Source organism: Pinus tabuliformis, chromosome 6 (genome assembly GCF_031772625.1).
Source record: "Pinus tabuliformis cultivar Carrire ecotype Pingquan chromosome 6, CPIR1, whole genome shotgun sequence".
NCBI lineage: Eukaryota > Viridiplantae > Streptophyta > Pinopsida > Pinales > Pinaceae > Pinus > Pinus tabuliformis.
This window is the reverse complement of record NC_142292.1, coordinates 1,853,440,736-1,853,460,658: the sequence shown is the minus strand read 5'-3', so window position 1 is coordinate 1,853,460,658 and position 19,923 is coordinate 1,853,440,736.

Genomic DNA, 19,923 nt, shown 5'->3' with positions numbered 1-19,923 from the left:
CTGAAAGGAGATCAATCTTCACACAACAACACATGGCCATAACATGATTTCACATTGAAATTATCTACAAGTATTTACAACAAAAAAATAAAATGAACATCCAAAATTAAAACTAGTATATTCACAACTATGAACATTACTCTACAACAAAGTGTACTTAGCTTTGTATGGGGGACCTCCACCCTTGCTGGTACACTATTAAAACACTCAGCTACAACAACTCATTCACTCCAACAAGCATAAAGAAATCATGAAACAAAGTTCTGTCTTCAATTATCTCAAAATAATAGTCTTCAGTTTTTCTCCATTGTTTCTAACTATGAATGCCTCTTCTTAAATAGGCAAAATGATAACAATATAAGCTAAAAAGTATGAAACAACTATCATTAATGTTATCCCACTTCATCAAGTCAAAATTATCCATTTGTTACAAAAAATAAAGATGAATCCCCAAAAATCCTAAAACTGCCCCTTTTTCAGGGGATCTTCTGGATGACTGGTCAAGTTTGACTAGCGTTGACTGGCTACTTCGCAGTTGTTTTAATGTGCTCCAATAGATGTTCATTCATCCTTGGTTCCCGTAGTTTCCAGATATATGCTTGGTTTTAGCCCAGGTGTCCTGCAACCATGACTTCAATGGAGCCATTACAGGCTTTTCTAGTTCTGTCCGAATTTTAATTAAATGCTCATTTTTTACTAAAACACTTAAAAATCAAAAGACATAGTTTAGTTACCTTGGTATGCATTAGAAGTTATAAAACATGATGAAAAAAATATAAAATGGATGAAAAGGATGACAAAAATGATGTAATAGTTCAAATAACATCAATTGTCCAAAAGACACCACCCCACAATGCACCCCCTCAGTTATCACAACATCCCCTTCCCCAACACACCCAGGATCACGCACACATAAATAAGGCCCACTACCTTGTAAATTGCTACCCACGACCAAAGGATAATTACCTTTCCTACAGAATCCCACGCATCCCCAGAACATAGGCTGCATTGCAAAGACAACTACCCTCCATAGCCAAAACACTCCCTAAAAGCCACCTTCGATAACAAAATCTGTGCCCAAAGAGAAAAACACTGGAATCACTCTCTACTCCTGATCATACCCAGTGCAATTCAACAGACCAGACAAAATATTGAACACTCCAATGAAAAACCATATAAGAACCCTCCTTAATTCAAGATATATGAAGCCTATTAGAATACAAGTGCTCAAAGCATACCCTAATTTATCTACATTTGTGTCCTTGCCCTGCCACTGCCAATCCAACAAGGAGTCCAAAACACCATGAGTAGAAGGAGGTCACCACCTCAGGCCCGATCCCACACTCACTCACATTGAACCTCCTCACTAACATTCACAGCTACGCCGATGTTGGTTTGAACTCCCTCACAACTTGGAGGGTAGGGGGTGGCACAATCGAAATGCCACCCTGCAAGATCAAGCGCCCAAGAACTTCCACCACCCCCAATCCCATAACCTCATGCAAATAACAATGCACAAATAAGAATACTCGAATTGATATAACCTTTGTAGTCTCCAAAAACTTCGTCATGCCTTTGTCGAGGAAGGCATGCATGGCACGCTCCACTAAGACAAGTATTGCATGGGCGAGGATGACGAGGCCCTCGTTGAACCTACCCTATTACCAATTATCACCCTCGTCAGGGAAAATATGCATTGATGTGATTACATACAAGGCATTCTAAAAAAAATAACAAACTACACTGAATTTTGTAAAACATACTATTAAAAAAAATTATAATATTAAAAAAAAAAACAAAAAAACTATAATATAAATAAAATTTATGACTGTATCAATATTTATGTATTTAAAATATATAATTATAAACTAAAATAAAATTTTATTGAATCATATTTCAATTTAAGGAAAAATTTAAAAATTGCAATATACACTAAACGTAAATTACCTTCGTGTGCCTATATACAAAGCTAACCAACGTAGAGTTAAATAAATATAACTGTAAAACCAAGCTAGAATTTCATAAAATAAAGTGTTATAATATTAAAAAACAAAAACAAAAAACTATAATATAAATAAAATTTATAACTGTATCAATATTTATGTATTTAAAATATATAATTATAAATTAAAATAAAGCCTGGAGTATGTCATAAAACTATTTCTGCTTGGCTAAGAGCTTGTCTTCCTCGGACGTAAGGAAACAGGTTAACGACCCAAGACCCAGAGGCATCTGGCAGGAGTGAGAGCCTGCTCCCTTGGGGACCACCTGAGGGGTTTGTCCAATCCTAGGAAAATATTTATAGGTGGAGTTTTGAGTTCCCAAACTCCAACTTCATGTTCTTGCTCTCCTTTTTTTTTCATGTTTTTTTTGTTATATATATATATTTTTATTGACAATATAACTTTTTGGTAATTGCTGATTGGACAAACATATGACCCTTCACATTTTCAAAGGCATCCTCTGACCTTGTCATCAACCTTATAATCAAAATCTTGGGTTTCATAATCAACTTTTGATTTCTTCACTATTCTTCATTGAGGATATTAAGTCCATTCAATGTTTGTGGATATGTTGGCTCATCATATAATAATATAAATCTGTCTTTTAAGATACACATAGATATATATAGAAAGGTTTAATCCCTTTTCACACATGATAGATCCAAAGTTCAAATGAATTTACCCTGATTTTATATGTGTGTGTCAATTCCTTGTTGAACATGTAGTGAGCATTTCATCATTGAAATGCTTTATGCGTAACAATTTTTTACTTGTAATTATTTTATAAATACATAAATTTATATATAGAGAAAAAATTGATATTAAAATATTAATATTTTACTTACAGTGGAAATTGAAATATTTTATTTATAATAAACATTAAAAAAATGTTATTAATATTTCTTTCTCAATAGGTGAGATGTAAAAAACAACCAAAATTTTATTTTCAATTTTATAATAATAATGATAATTTAATTTAAAACTTTTATTTTTGTTGGAGTAATTTTCACACTCACCTCATTGGGAATCAATTACATGAACTAATTACCATCATGGGAACATGAGACTAACCACCCACACAAGGTAATGCCAAGGGTTTGGAAGTTTACTATTGCATGTGGGTTTTGGCGTAATGGAAAACTTTAACATGGTATCAAAGCCTTAGCCCACATTCCATTCCCCAGGGGGTGTTAGAGAAATTTTGACACTCAACAATTTTGGTGTAATGGAAAACCTCAACAATTTTCAATTTTATGCTAATAATAATCATCTAGTTTTAAAGTCGCAAGGGACAAGAGACAAGGGATTTGGTAGCCAAAGGTGTACAAAGGTTCAATAAACCACCACCACCATCTATATATATATAAATTTGGACGTTGAAATACTTTATTTATAGCTCAAATGTTCCATGTCAACTCCCTTGTATTAGGATATAGAAATCCAAATTGCATTAGTGATTTATACATATTGAGGCATTTGCTATATGAATATTTCATTCTCTATTTTAATTGAAACTTAAAGAAAGTATATTGTTTGTGACGGTGAGGAGGTTTACTATCTTCTAAAATTTATAAGATCCACGAGATAAGTAAAAAAATGATTAAGTTAATGTTATAATGACATTTTTATATGTAGTGTTTCTTAACCCGTAAACTTGAAACACTACCAAGTAATACAAAGAATATAATTGTAATAACCATATACAAAAGATAATAAGATGAAAAATGTAAATAATACCATTTTGTTAAGATAATCTAAAGAAGGAAACAATGTTCATTTTCCTCTTAAGGTGGGATGACCTTTCTTTATGTAGAGCTCCAAATACAACAACATCAAAAAATATTCTATAACCTCTTATCTCTTTAAATAAATTTCCAATAACAAAAATTATAACTACTTGTGGAATCATTACTAATTTTTACCATAGATCCATATTGTTATGAAACCAGCTCAAGAAAAGATAGAAAAGAAAGATCAGCGCCTTAGAATTCAGCCTCTTCGAGGGGGCAACCTCCTTTACATTACATAAATGAACAATTCTTGGATGATACAAATGACAAAACCTCCTTTCTATATATAGGAGTCTAAGGAGTCACAATATAATCCAACCGACCTAACAATAATAATATAAAGCCACAAAAATAACAATAGAGGGATTCTATGGGGCACAGAAATAACAATATGGGGGTAATAGGGGCACAACAATATAAATAAGGGGTATAACTACAATAGTAATGGGGTAATCACTAGTATTATAGGGACCCAACATGCCCCTCTCCTTCAAAAAAGTGTTGTCCTCAACGCTTGAGTAGTTCTGGATACTTCTGCATAAAATTCTCATCCTCCCATGTGGAATCTTCAGCGGATAAGTTCTTCCACTTGATAAGATACTCTGAAATTGATCGATTTCGTAGCTGTCGAGTTCTTGTTTCTGTGACTGCTTCCGGTTCCAATATAATTTTTCCTTCCTCGTCAAGTTCTGGCAATATTGTTTGAACTGGGAGCTTGTCGCCTATAACCTTCTTTAAACATGAAACATGGAAAACTGGGTGCAATCGAGAAGCTGCAGGAAGCTCCAATTTGTATGCCATAGTACCAATCTTTTCCAACACCTTGTACGGACCATAATACTTTGGTGATAATTTATTATCCTTCTTAGCTTGCTTTAGGGACATTTGCTTATATGGTTGTAGCCGTAGGAATACCCAATCACCTACATCAAAACTTCTTTCACTGCGATGTTGATCTGCCTGTTGTTTCATTCTATTTTGTGCCAACACGAGGTTATCCTTTAAGAGTTGGAGGACTTGTTGTTGATGTTCGATGTGATGTTCCACTGCCTGAACCTTAGAATTTTCTCTTAAATATGATGTGATGGATGGTGGTTGATACCCATAAAGTGCCATAAATGGGGTCATTTTTGTTGCTGTATGGAAGGAAGTGTTATACCACCATTCAGCCAGAGGCAACCATTTGACCCATTGTGTCTGTTTATCAGATACAAAGCAACGAAGATATCCTTCCAAACATTTGTTTACTATCTCAGTTTGCCCATCAGATTGAGGATGATAAGATGAGCTATGAGCTAACTGAGTACCAAGACAAGAAAATAATTCTGTCCAAAAATTTCCAGTGAAAATGGGATCTCTGTCACTTACAATAATCTTTGGGTTTCCATGTAGCTTTTGAACTGTTTCCATAAATGCAGTAGAAACTGTACTGGCTTTAAATGGATGTGATAATGCACAAAAGTGTGCATACTTGGTAAGTCTGTCAACTACCACCATGATGACACTCTTTCCCTCAGACTTGGGTAAACCTGTGATAAAATCCATTGAAACCTCCTCCCAACGTTGGCTTGGAATGGATAAAGGTTGTAATAGACCCGGTGTCTTAATTGTTTCAACTTTATTTTGTTGGCAAACCAAACATTCCGCCACAAACTTTTGAATATCTGATTTAAGGCCATCCCAAAAAAATTCCTTCTTAACCCTGTGGTAAGTTTTTAAAAATCCTGAGTGCCCTCCTAAGGGAGAAGTGTGCAATTCCATAAGAATCTTTTGTTTTAGCTGGGAATTCTTACAGAGGTATAAGCGATCTTTGTACCATAACGAATCATTTTGCCAGCTAAATGTATCAGAAGTACTGGAATCTTGTTGTAGCTTTCGAATAAGTGCCCACACTTCTTCGTCATTCTTCCATTCCTCCTTTGCTTCGTTTATCCAATCTGGTTGGATAATAGAAATGGCACACAACAATGCTTCCACATCCTCATCCTTTCTTGAGAGTGCATCTGCCACCACATTTTGCTTCCCTTTTTTGTAGATGATTTCAAAGTCATAACCCAACATCTTTGTGACCCACTTTTGTTGCTCTTCAGAGGATAATCTTTGTTCTAAAAAGTATTTAAGGCTATCATGATCCGTTTTTACCTTGAAGTGTCTTCCCATTAGGTAGGGTCGCCATTTCTTAAGTGCATGGAGTATTGCCAACATTTCCTTCTCATAAATAGCTTTGCTTAAAAACTTTCCCTTGATTGGACGACTTTCAAAAGCAATGGGTCTTTCATCTTGCATTAGAACAACACCAATTCCATTTCCTGAAGCATCACATTCCACAATAAAGGTTTTTGTGAAGTCCGGTGTAGCTAAGACCGGTGCTTGGCACATTGCCTCTTTAAGATGTTCAAAGGCCTTTGTTGCTTCCGGAGTCCATGAAAATGAATCTTTCTTCAATAATGTTGTTAGAGGTGCTGCTATTCTCCCATAATTCTTAACAAACTTGCGATAATACCCTGTCAACCCAAGAAATCCTCGCAGATGCTTTATGGATGTGGGGATTTTCCATTCCTTAATGGCTTTAATTTTGCTAGGGTCTACCTTAACTCCTTCATGAGATACAATATGACCCAAATATTCCACCTCCTGGACTCCAAAGAAACATTTGGATCTTTTTGCATATAATTGTTTCTCCTCCAATAGTTGTAGCACCCTGTCAACATGTTCAACATGATCCTTCCAAGACTTGCTGTAGATTAGTATATCATCAAAAAATACTAACACAAATTTTCTAAGGAATGGTTTGAAAATTGAATTCATCAAACCTTGAAATGTTGAAGGTGCATTGGTAAGGCCAAAAGGCATGACCAAAAATTCATAATGACCCTCATGAGTTCTAAATGCCGTTTTCGGAATGTCTTCAATCTTCATTCTGATTTGATGATATCCCGAACGAAGATCCAACTTGGTGAAGTAAATTGATCCATGCAATTCATCCAGTAATTCATCAATGACAGGAATGGGGAACTTATCTTTAATAGTGAGCTTGTTGAGCTCCCTATAATCTGGACACATGCGCCATGATCCATCCTTCTTGTGCACCAATACTACTGGAGCTGAGAAAGAACTTTGACTCGGTTGAATTATACCAGCCTCTAGCATTTCTGCAACCATACGTTCAATTTCACTTTTTTGGACATAGGGATATCTGTACGGCCTGATGTTTGGAGGAACACTTCCTGGAATCAGATGAATAGCATGATCATGATCACGCATAGGTGGGAGACCTTTGGGAGTCTCAAATACCTTGGAATGATTGTCCAGGACTTTTTGGAGATCTGGAGAAATAGATGATTCCAATGTGGAAACATCTAGCGAACATAATTGTGCAATTACACCTCTTTGCTCCTTTTTTAGAAGCTTTGTCATGCCATTAGAGCTGATTATCTTTCCTGGTTTCCCTGCAATACCCCTTAATTCAACTTCCTTTCCTTCCACAGAAAATTTCATGAAAAGTTCTTGAAAATTAAAAGCTATTGTACCCAAGGATTGTAGCCATTGGACTCCTAGTACAACATCAGCACCTCCCATTGGAATGGAAAGCATTGGGCTAGTCAATACATATTCTCCCATGGATAGCTTGATATTATGGCACTTTCCAGAACAATTTATTGTTCCTCCATTTGCAATCATCACTTGACACTCTGGTGCTGGATATAGGAAGCAATTCAATTCTTTTGCTACCCTACAATGAATAAAATTGTGGGTGCTTCCTGAATCAATCAACACTATTACCTTTTTCTTCTTGATTTGTCCTTCTATCTTGATGGTTTGAGGAGTGGTAATTCCCGCCAATGCATTACAAGATATGGTCGGATTTATTTGTTCTTCATCTAGGCTTTGTTCCTGGAATATATCCTCTTCTTTTGACCTTTCTTGCTCCTTTTCTTCTTCCTCTTCACAATCTATGTAGAATAATTTCTTCTCAGCACACTTATGACCTTTTGTGTATTTGCTATCACAATTGTAACAAAGCCCTTTTGCTCTTTTTTCTTCCAATTGTTGTGGTGTCAACCTTATAGGTTGTGGAAGACTATGGGCAACAACACTTCCGTCTTTATAGTTGTGAATGGTATGCTTCCTAGTTGCCATAATTTTGCTTTCCATTTTTCTTGCTAACCTGAATGCCTTCTCTAATGAATCAGGTTCCCAAAGGCGCACATCATGTTGGATATTATCCTTTAAAGACCCTATGAACACATCAATCCTATGCTCCTCTGGAATATCTTTTACCCTTATGTTCAATTTTTGGAACTCCTCAATGTGCTCCATTATTGAACCCTTTTGTTTGAGACTTATCAATTGGCTAAAAAAAGTGTTGCTTTTTGTATCCTCATAATGTGCTATCAATTCTTCCGTAAAAATTGCCCAAGTGATAAATTGTTTACGAGAGAAAAGCCATTGATACCATACAAACTGATTTGGTTCCAAATATAAAGTTGCCATACGTACCTTTTGTGTGTTTTGCACATTATTGAGATCGAAGAATTGCTCCATCTGTAATATCCATGTGGCGGGATCCTTGCCATCAAACTTCCTCATATCGATTTTTGGAATATGGTGGGTCTTCGATCCAACATTAGAGTCTATGGAATCATGATTAACATTTCTTTTGTTCACATCATGAGTTTCCTTTACAACCTTTTCACCATTAGTAAGTATTTCTTGTAGAAAATTTGTCAAATCTGTCTTCAAATCTGCCATGTCTGTCTTCAAATCTGTCCTCAAATCTGTCTTCAGATCATCCATCTTAGCTTCCATGCCCTTTATCTTAGATTCCACGCCATTTATCTTAGATTCCACGCCATTTATCTTAGATTCCACACCATTTATCTTAGCATCTGTTAGCTTTTGTGAGCGTGACATTTGTTGCACTTGTTCTTGTAATTTTGATATATCATGTAGCATTTCTTCCTCTTCTTCATGAGTCATGCTAGAGCTTTCAGGTTCCTTACTAGGTGTTTGCATTTTCTTTCCTCGGGGCATCAGTTACCGATAATAATGCTTTACTATGCCCTTTGAATTCCTTCAAACCAAGCTTATGCAAAAATTAAAAAAAAAACTACACACCTTTTTTCACTTTGTAGAAGCTTGATATTGAATCTGATGTATCTCTGTAATTTCGAATCATCCAGTTCTGAAATTGTGACCTGTAGTAGCCTTCTATGTCCTCTTTCCAATGCCACAAGTCTGATCCAAATTGGATTCTCCAAGGAAGAGTTATGCAAAATCTCCCACAGTGACTTGATTATAGACTAGTTCAGTAGAGCGAACTTGTACGAAGTGCCACGTGTCACTGTTTCAACCTTTGACTCTGAAAAATATATACAAGAAAACTACAGTCCGTCCTCTTTCTGTACCTTCTTACAAAATTTCAATCCGATGCTCAGAGAGAAAGTTATGACGATTTTCCCCAGGTCACCTGTTTTGAATGTAATTCAGGAGTCTGCAAAAAGACCAACTTCCTCAGATCATATCTCCGAAAATATCGCGCGAAAAGCTCTGAAATTTGGACCCAAGGTTCAGCGTGATTTCTTCTCAAATGGGTTTTTTTTTTCGACTTCTGAAACGTCACAGAAAAAAGTTATAGCGAAAATTCCACGATGACCTGTTTGGAGCAGCGAAACCCTAGAATCCAAAGCTCTGATACCAAATGTTATGAAACCAGCTCAAGAAAAGATAGAAAAGAAAGATCAACGCCTTAGAATTCAGCCTCTTCGAGGGGGCAACCTCCTTTACATTACATAAATGAACAATTCTTGGATGATACAAATGACAAAACCTCCTTTCTATATATAGGAGTCTAAGGAGTCACAATATAATCCAGCCGACCTAACAATAATAATATAAAGCCACAAAAATAACAATAGAGGGATTCTATGGGGCACAGAAATAACAATATGGGGGTAATAGGGGCACAACAATATAAATAAGGGGTATAACTACAATAGTAATGGGGTAATCACTAGTATTATAGGGACCCAACACATATGGGATCATTATATTGTTTTCATCCATCTAGATGCTTTTAGAGTGGAAAAAGTTGAGGAATCAGTGCACAAGACCATTTTTACTAGTGAGACCCAGTTTGGTAAAATAGGGTTTGAAACCTTCTGGGAGCATTTTGAATGAATTTTTTTTGGGCAACATTTTTCTACTTTAGTGAAACACCTTTTTTTCTTATTCTACACATAGAGACCTTTCCAACAGTACAAGAATCGCCTTGATCGGAGTCCATATGCAAAAGCAATGCCACTTCGAAGTTGACCTTCTTGTTTTGGGGCCCATAATTCATGAGGATGCCATGTTAGCCCCCATTATTCATGGAAAGTGGGTTAGCCATATTATCATGACGAAGAAGACTCTAGAAGAGTCCATATTGTAGCTCCGGTTAAGGGTTGTAAGAGCCAAACCTAACCACTAGTAGGCTATCGAGTTATGTTATAATCATGCCACTAGGAGGAAAAAATATTCCATTCTTTTTTAGTACATTCGTTCCATAGACAAAAACAAAGCTGAGGGGGATAATATGAAAGCACATAGAGAATATTTGTGCACTTTAGTAGCCCACAAGTGATAGGCCTTACTTCTTTGTACTTGCAACCATTTTCTATTCAAAGAAAGAGAGTAGAGCAGTCTCACCTTCCAGTTGGGTTTTTCTCCCAAAAGAGTTTCCCAAGATATATCTTGTGTCAATTGTGGTTTGTAAGTTTTATTTCATTGTTCTCTATCTTATGTATAATTATAATTTTCATGCATATGCAATAAAGAATAATTTATAGATCCATAAATCTAAAGAGAAATAAACCCTCATAGTGTAGATTTTGGATTTTTAAGTATAATTTATCATATATGTTATCACAAACTGTCCAATGGAATATATACAATAGTTTACGGATAAACCAATCACCTAGTGGGCCTTATAAAGTAGACCATTTTAAATTAAATAATTATCTGCTACTATTTAATGGGTTGTATTCAAATAGGATTGTTGCATACAATAATTGACTAACTCCTAAATAGCTTAGAAGGGAGGTTAGGATAGGACCCTAACATGCCCTACTCCTTCAAAAGTGGTGTTGTCCCTAAGGCTAAAGATGAGGAAATTGTTATATAATTGTGGTTATTTCTCACGTGGCATATTCAAATTGCATGTCTTCTAATGGATTAATGCCTCATGGATCATGTTTTGGCGTAATTGATGTTATTTGGTATCCAATACTACTTTCAGTTAAAGCCAAATGGAGTGTTATTAATCAAGTTCTCATACTCTGGTTTGCACCTTGCACTTGGATCCCACGATTTTCTTTAGATAAGATACTAGAAATACTAGATGAATCTTAGAGAGGGATGGAAGAGCCAATTTGTAGGTCACTTGTCCAATGTGCTAGAAGGTCCATAGAATGTTGGAGCTAATTTTCTAGGTGTCATGTCTTTGAGTGTAATTTTCATTTTAAATTTAATCTTCTACTACATTCTTTAGAAGATATATAGAAATTCAAATTTCGATTGTATTTCATTGTCTATATATTTCACTTGATTATTTCCTTCCACATTCTCCCAACTCCTCTTATCGACGTTCCTTTGCACCTCTCGGTACAATTGCTAATATTACTATTTTATGGTATATGATGCTTTATGTGATTTATTATAGAATAATACCCAACAATTTTTTACTTCCACGCATCACTAAAAAGACAAAATAGATAAATACAAATAAAATACAATTAATAGTTATTGTTACACACTCTCTAAAGTGAGACTCCACTAAATAAATTTAGCTGAGAATCAAAACATAAACGTTGGTTTCATTAAGTTAATGCTTCCTCCATATTAACATTGATTGCAACAATAATTTTGTTTATTTTATTAATTTCAACTTCTAAAATCAAAACCTCAAGTTAAAGCCTTTCCTTTGAATTATTTTTGAGTGAATAAATCATAATACCTAGGGATAGTGACAAATATAATCAAAATTTTAGAACTTCAATCCCATCTTCCCATAAAACAATAGAATTTTAGGAAGTCCTTTTCTAAGAGTTCTTACTTGAACTAGTGATACTATATGTTCTATGGTACTTGTTAACTTCCCTCTCTACATGTGGGCTTCCCCTTTTTTTTAAGAGTAATCATGTGAATCAACACTGCTTAGATGTGTGTTTAAATTTTACTACGCAAATTCATGCATAGTGTTTGTCCTTATCTAAATATATTTTTATGACACAATCCTACTAAATGATTTGAGGAGGACAAAGAGTTCTCTTTATAATGCTTATGTTTTTGTGTGCAAAATTATAGAGGGTAACATGTAAGAAAAAAACAAGCTACTTCATAACAGTTGGTTTTTTTTATATTTCTCACATGCTAGAATTGTGGTTGGCTTCTTTGCAAAATTGAAAATGGTCTGATGCAAAGAAAACGTGATAGGGATAAGTTACTCTGTAATTTATCTTTTAAATTTTAATAAAGAAATAATATTCTAGAAACCACTATTATAAATATTTTATAATATTAGTGAATAAGTAAATAATATTTTATAAACAATATTATAAATATTTTATAACATTAGTGAATAAGCAATTATGAACGAAATGAGTTATTTTATTAATTTTTATTAATTTTTTTTAATATGAATTCTTTTTAATATAATAAATATGTTTTATATATAGATACAATAGTATGCTTTTATTAGGAATGGTGAGAGTAGCTAGGGGTATGATCATTTATCTCAGTGGATGAGTCAAACCTTCATTTCCTAGGTTTAAAATAGGTCACTAATATTAAGGCAGAAACATATGTGCTCCTTTAGGGGCTAATTAAAGCCTCTTCTCTTAACCCTTAGAAGTTGATTATAGTGGGGAATTCATGAATAATAATGCACATGTTTTTTTAGGTTCCTTCCTGGTGGACTACAAAATCAGAAACATTTTCAAAATGATTCACTTTCTTACCAAACTAGTGATAGTACAAACCATATATCATGTTCGTCATCATAATAATCAAACAATAAACTCTTTGGCTAATCAAGGCTCATCCTTAGACCCTGGTATCATTAGTATTAATAATAGGAGGGATTATCTCCCAATGCCCTAATTAACCAAGTTTCAATATGAAGTTACTTAATTCCCATAAATGGGGCCTGGACATGCCATATGGCATGTTGAGTGATGTGGTTGTTTAATGCACAAAGGTTTTAAAATAGGGCAAGTCCATTCTCTGTGCACACTTGTGGAGGGTGGTTGGCATAGTCATGTGCAGAGTCATACTAGCTAGTTTAATTTGGCTTAAGGTGGATTTGATGGCCCCTCCTATCAATACAGATAGAGGGCATTCATTCTTGCCACTTCCATTCCCTAGGGATGATGTTCAAATTGCGTATAAAGTCCTTTCCCATGTTGGAACTGGATGGACTAGAGAAGGGGTGATGCAGTTTAGTTTAATGTCAACTCTTAGATCCTTGTGATGATTTGAAATCTTAAACTTAAAATCAATCACAACAATGAGTGTGGATCTTGGGATCTATATGGAAATGATGATATGATATGGGAGTAGATGTATGAGAGAAATGCAATATATTTCGACACCCTTTGTGGCTAGGATGCACTTGTCCTTTTTAATTAGGTATATGAATTTAGAAATTTGTATGCATCTGAAGGAAATTTTTGGAATTGCAGGGGTTTGTTATTATCTATGGATACCATTCCTAGAATTTATAGTGGTGAGGACTGTGGAAGCAAAAATGAAGCTCTGATTTGTGTGCCAAAGGATGGTAGAGACATTGTATGTTCAGAGCTTGAAGCGAAAGTATTCTTCGACTGGTGTAAATCACTACCTTAACAAAGAATTACCATTGACTGAATTCTGAAATCTTGGTGGTAGTCTTTCAACCACACATAGGCGGGTGCGACACCGCTACACTCTTTCTTTTCACCAATACTTGAATGTATGGACTATGCCTAACTCTTCAACACTTAGTTAATTTTCCAATTCTTCAAGTGTTGTATCATAGCTGAAATAAAACATTCATTCATACTTCATCATTATATATGCACAATGGATAAAATACACAATATTCAATGGGAGGGGAAACTCCCAATACTAAAGTCTGTCCAAATAATATACAAGTATAATTTACAATATGTTTACAACAATAGTGCTGCCAACATGGTCAACACACTTCAATTTTCAAGTGTCCGCAGTTTACCAAATATGTCGTGCATGTTTCACCTAACTTTGGTCTACCCAACATTGTTGTGCCTTTTCCCGTTGCAACAGTTCACCTGCGCCTTGCACTTCCCTACACTATTGCACTCTCTTCCGTCACTTCCCTGTGCCCAACGCTTCACTTCAGTTACTTGTCCGCATACTACAACCTGCCCGCATCGTTCAGCACACGGGTCGCCCTACCCTGCCCTCGGGTTGTTTAGCCTTGCTGGGTCAGGTCACCCTGCTGCGCCCTACAACTCCGTTCACTTCGACCCTGCAACTCCGTTAAGCTCAACCCGTCCACCCAAGAAACCCCAAACTCTATTCCGTGGCAAACTTCGGCCCTTCGCTCTTGCTGGCCCACCTGCTTCCTTCGTTGTTCGACTTCCCCTTGTTCGCCTTCCTTTTTTGTTTGTTGATTTCTTGATTGAATCTTCCTTGAACGCTCTCCACCATGACGAATATATATCGATGCTTCCACGTTCAAGTGACACGACCATCCACCTAAGTGTAGGTCGGCCTGCCTATATTTTCACGTCGGCCCAACCACTTCAATACGTCGGCCAGTCCATTGTTGTCAAGTTAGCCTCCACCCATCGCACGTCCTAGGTGACCTATAAGCTCGCCCTCGTCACACTTTCCAACTTGTTGCACTTTCCATCTGCGGGCCGCACGGTCACATGTGTCGCCCTCCCCTGTCGCACGTCCTTATTGGGCACTCGTCGGTCTCGCCCGTTGCTATGGGCGTGTGCCCACCCGTCACCTTTAACCGATGTGCTCGCTCTCCGCATCGCACAACCACCCAAGTCAAGTAGTATAGACACTCATCGCACATGGGTGCGCCTGACTTAACTTAGTTTCGTTTAACCGAAGTCATCCCACCATCGCATATAACCGAGTTTGGGCACCCGTCGCACATGTGGGTGCGCCCGACTCAACTTGTGGGCATGACATCCTCCACCACTCTAAAAATGTTGTCATCCTCGACAACACCATCCCAACAACATCCATCGCCAAGACATATCCATAAGTATGGGCACCCATATATCTCCACCTATGACCTTCTCCATGCTCCCAATCTACCAAACTTTGCAAGGAAATCATGTGTTGGATCCCGCTGTGATGGTGACTAGTTGGGTAACTAATCCAACTGTAACATCACCTCCACATGAACACATGCTCCCTACATAATCATCACCAATCTTCGCATCCTACTCTCAATCATGTCCATCTCACCCCAAGTGTCTGCTCATAAGTATAAAGGACTCACTGCCATGCGTAGTTAACAATGAGTCTCATCTCCATGTCATTTTAAGAAGAGAGGGAGGAAGTGGGGGCCAAAGGCTTTCCCTCCTCCTCGGTTAATAGATCAATCCACCTGCCTGGATCTTCCTCCTCCAATATCTGCATGTATGCTTCCCGACACTCCCCTTGAGTCTCGGGTCTAGCATCTCCATTCCCTTCCACTTCCTCTAGCCTGCCTGTCAAGTCCAAGATACTATCAGACAATGCTCTAATAACATGTGACTGCTCCATAAGTTTTTCCTCTGCAGAAGACAACCTTTCATAGAGTTATTCATCCTGCTTGATGTCCTCCACATTCATCGTTGTCAACTTACACCCAGCTGTCATAACTACCACAATTGATACCCCTATAGGATCATCATCCAGTCCGTTGTAAATGTACAACTTCTTCATATGTGGCACCATTATAGCCTCATGTTGCTTCATAAATTCCATAGCTAATATTGCTTCGTAATCATCCAGTCACACAATCGTGAAGTTGATCTTCCCAAACCACTCACCAATGTTCAGATCCACATTCTCTGTCGTACCAAGAACTGAATCTGGCGGAGAATTCACTGCTTTCAACTAAGCTTGAGTTGGTATAAACTTCAGCCCAATCTTCCTCACAACTTCCTATCTAATGAAGTTATGAGTCACACGACTATCCACCATTGTGAGTAAAGTGCCTTACCAAATCTTCATATTCACATACTCCAGTTTGTTCCTCTTATGATCCCGTCGTGGGATAGCTTCTTCACTGTGTGGTTCTCTCCGCACAACCAACATTTCAGAGGCTTCTTCATCTTTGAATTGTCATTCGATTTTGAATGCTCCTCCTTTGTAGACTTCTCTTTCAGTTTATCAAACTTCTTCTTTTTCTCTTCGGTCCCTTCATCATAATGTTCTACCAAGCGATCAACTGCAGCAAATTATTCTTCTAGTGTCTTGATCTTCTACCTCTTCATCTCATTGCATGCCCAAGGTTTCAATCCTATGATGAAATTGAACACCTTGTCCTTTTCCACCATATCAGGTAGCTCCAAGATCACACTCGAAAATTCCCATTGATACGCCTGTAGACTCCCTGTTTTCTTAATGTACTTAATCTTTGTCCTTGCATCCCAAGTCTCATCTTGTGGGCTAAAATTAGTCTGCAAATCCTTCTTCATATCATTCCTAGTAGAGATGTCATCAACATCACCATTGGCAATGTGATCCAACTTCTGTCTCCACCACATCTTAGCATCCTTAGTGAGGAATTGAGCAGCTACTTTAACCTTGGCCTCATCATCATGTATACCCAAGTGCTCCAAGTATTATTCCATATCCCATAATAAATTACCAAGTGATATGGCACTCCTCGTCCCATCTTAAGAATCAGGTTCCTTGACTTTCACATGAGCAGCTCCTCCAATTGGTCCCTACCCAACTGCTTTCTTCAAAACAACTATCTCATTCTGAGCATTGTTAAGAGCTTTCTTCAACTTCAAGATTTCCTCCAAACCCTGGTCTTTGGCAGCACCAATGTTCTTGAATTCCTTCTCTGTTTGTGTATACAACCATTCCGTATACTTGTATCGAACCTTGAGGTTCTCATGCTCCTCTTTCATCTTCATGAACTCATCTCGAATTTCAACATTCTCAGTCTCCAACGAAGCCATCTTCAGAGAAAACTCCTCCATCTTCTCTAATACTTTGTCCAAGAAAACCGTCTTGGCATCCCTACTAGATTCACCTCTCACCTGAGATTCTTGCACGTGGTCAACCATCAGTTTTTCTTGTGAACTAGTAAATACCATACACTTCTTTGTTCAAATTCGACCCTGTAACTTGTCCCTATTGAACTACTTCAACAAAGCTCAATTCACCCTGAAGCGAGCTTTGATACCATCTGTCACACCCCTATCCTGGTGGTAGTCTTTCAACTACACATAGGCGAGTGCGACACCACTACACTCTTTCTTTTCACCAATACTTGAATGTACGAATCCGGGGAGTTGTTGAGGATGTAATGGTCTCTATTGACTCCTAGGAGTATCCTACTGACTTCTTGGTTCTTTAGCCCAAACCAAATTCAATATTTGTCCTCTCATCCTTGGAAGACCATGGCTAGCCACTACTGATGCTTACATAAGTTGCAGGATGGGGAACATGACCATTAAGAATGGGCATTTGTCCAAACATTTGGTATTGTACCCTCCTGCTCAGCCATCCATTGAGCATGACTTACCCCTATGGTTGGAGGAGGAGGAGGAAGATGAAGTGTATAATACAAAATACCATCCAATATGTACCCTAGATGTTGTTATAAGAGGGGGCAACCTGATGAAGATGACCTCATTGACCAAATCCTCTAGAAACAACCCCCCAATACCATGCCTATTTATGAGCTTGTGAAGGAATCTAAGGGTGATCCTAGGACTGAGTTATACCTAGTTGACCCAAGTCTTGCACATGTAAAAATTGTAGAATTTGGTCCATCTAGAACCTTGAAGATTAACCCTCTCTCTCATCCAACCAAGAAGAGAAGTTGTGCAAAATGCTGAGAGAGCACTTAGATGCTTTTGCTTGGAGCTATAAAGAAATGAAAGGGGTGCATCCTTCAGTTTGTACTCATCACATCTACATCAAGGAGGGATGCAAACTTGTGTGCCAACCTTAGAGGAGAATGAACATAGCCCTCAAATACATAGTAAAGGAAGAGTTGCAAAATTTGCTCGATGCAGGGTTCATATACCCCATCTCAAATAGTGAGTGGGTGTCCCCTCTAGTTTTGGTCCCAAAGAAGAATGGGAAGTGGAGGATCTGTGTGGATTATAAAGAGCTGAACAAAGGCACCAAGAAAGACCATTTCCATTTACCTTTAATTGATCAAGTTTTAGATGGTCTTGCAGGGAAGAAGTTCTTCTCTTTCCTAGATGGATTGGTTACAATCAGATCCAGATCACCCCTGAGGACCAAGAAAAAACTACATTCACCTATCCTTGGGGTACCTTTTCTTATAGGGTCCTTCCTTTCGGATTATGTAATGCCCCTGACACTTTCAAAGGGAATTTATGAGCATATTTGTTGAGCTGGTCCATGACTCTGTAGAGATCTACATGGATGATTTCACTCCCTATGGGTGTGACTTCTTGAAGGCTCTCTCTAACCTGGGGAAATTACTAAATAATTGCATTGAAATGAACCTCTCACTTAGTCTTAAGAAGTGTGAATTATTAATGAATGTAGGGATTGTCATTGGCCATTCAATATCTCAGGAGGGAATACAAGTGGACCCAAACAAAATTTCTATCATAAAAAGGGTCCCTACTCCTCAAAATCGAAGGGATGTTAGGAGTTTCTTGGGCTTAATTGGATATTATAGGAGGTTTATCAAGGACTTCACCAAAGTAGCCTCACCAATTTTTGGATTGTTGGCTAAGGAATCAAAATTTTGCTGGACAGATAGCTACCAAGAGGCCCTAGAGACCTTGAAAGACAAATTAACCACTGCACCCATACTTATAGGCCCAAATTGGACTCTTCCTTTCCATATCCGTGTTGATGCATCTGACAAAGCCATGGGGGACACTTTAGGCCAAATATATGGTAAGTTACCTTATGCCATTTACTTCATTAGTAAAAATCTGTCTAAGGCTGAATTGAACTACACTATAATTGAGAAATAAATCCTAGCTTTTGTACACTCTTTGAACAAATTTAGACACTACATCAATGGCTACCAATTTTTTTTGCATACTGACCATGAAATTATCAAATACTTGATGAACAATCCTGATGTGAATGCTAGAATCATTATATGGTTTCTATTGTTATAGCAGTTTGATTTAACTATTATTGACAAGCCAAGAAAAGAAAATTGTTGAAATATGGCAACAAGAATATTCCAATTTAATTTGTCCTTGAATTAAATTGTCAATTAAAATCGAATTTAGTCTTAACAACTACTTGAAAATAATTAATTAAGTTATTTTGACTTAATTGGTTGGAGAAATTCAAGTTATAAGTCTTTCTGAAGTCATGCAAGAGTTATCCCTTAAATTAAGGAGATAAGATTGAGTTATATTTGAGTTGTAATTAGTTAACTCAGTTTACTGAGTTAAGTCTAGTTAAATTAGTTCCAAACTGTTTGAGGAACTAATATTGAGTTAACAGTTAGTTGATGCATGCATGCACTCAACTAGTGCTACTCCAGTTAACTGAAGTTTCCCTCATCAGAAACTCATGCATGTCTATTCTGAGAACGACCCAGTTGTGTTAAATGTCAAGGACAATGTACTACCAGTTGCATGTATTTTCTTATAAAGAAAACTCATGCATGCAGTCAAGGTATCATTCCTTGAGGATTGCGCAGTTCTGAAAGTGTGTGAGATCAGGAGATCATCCACTTGGTAGATGATTTTTCCACTTGGTTGAAGGAGAATCATCCCAGAGGAACAACACAAGGAAATAGGAGCTTGGAGGGCAGAGAGGAAGGCTGGAGAGAAGCCAAGATTGCCTGTGAGCATCTGTGAGGATTGTACTGAGAGCTGGCTAGTTGTGAGAGCTAAGGCTTTGTATAATTCCTATGCATTTCCACCTTGTAT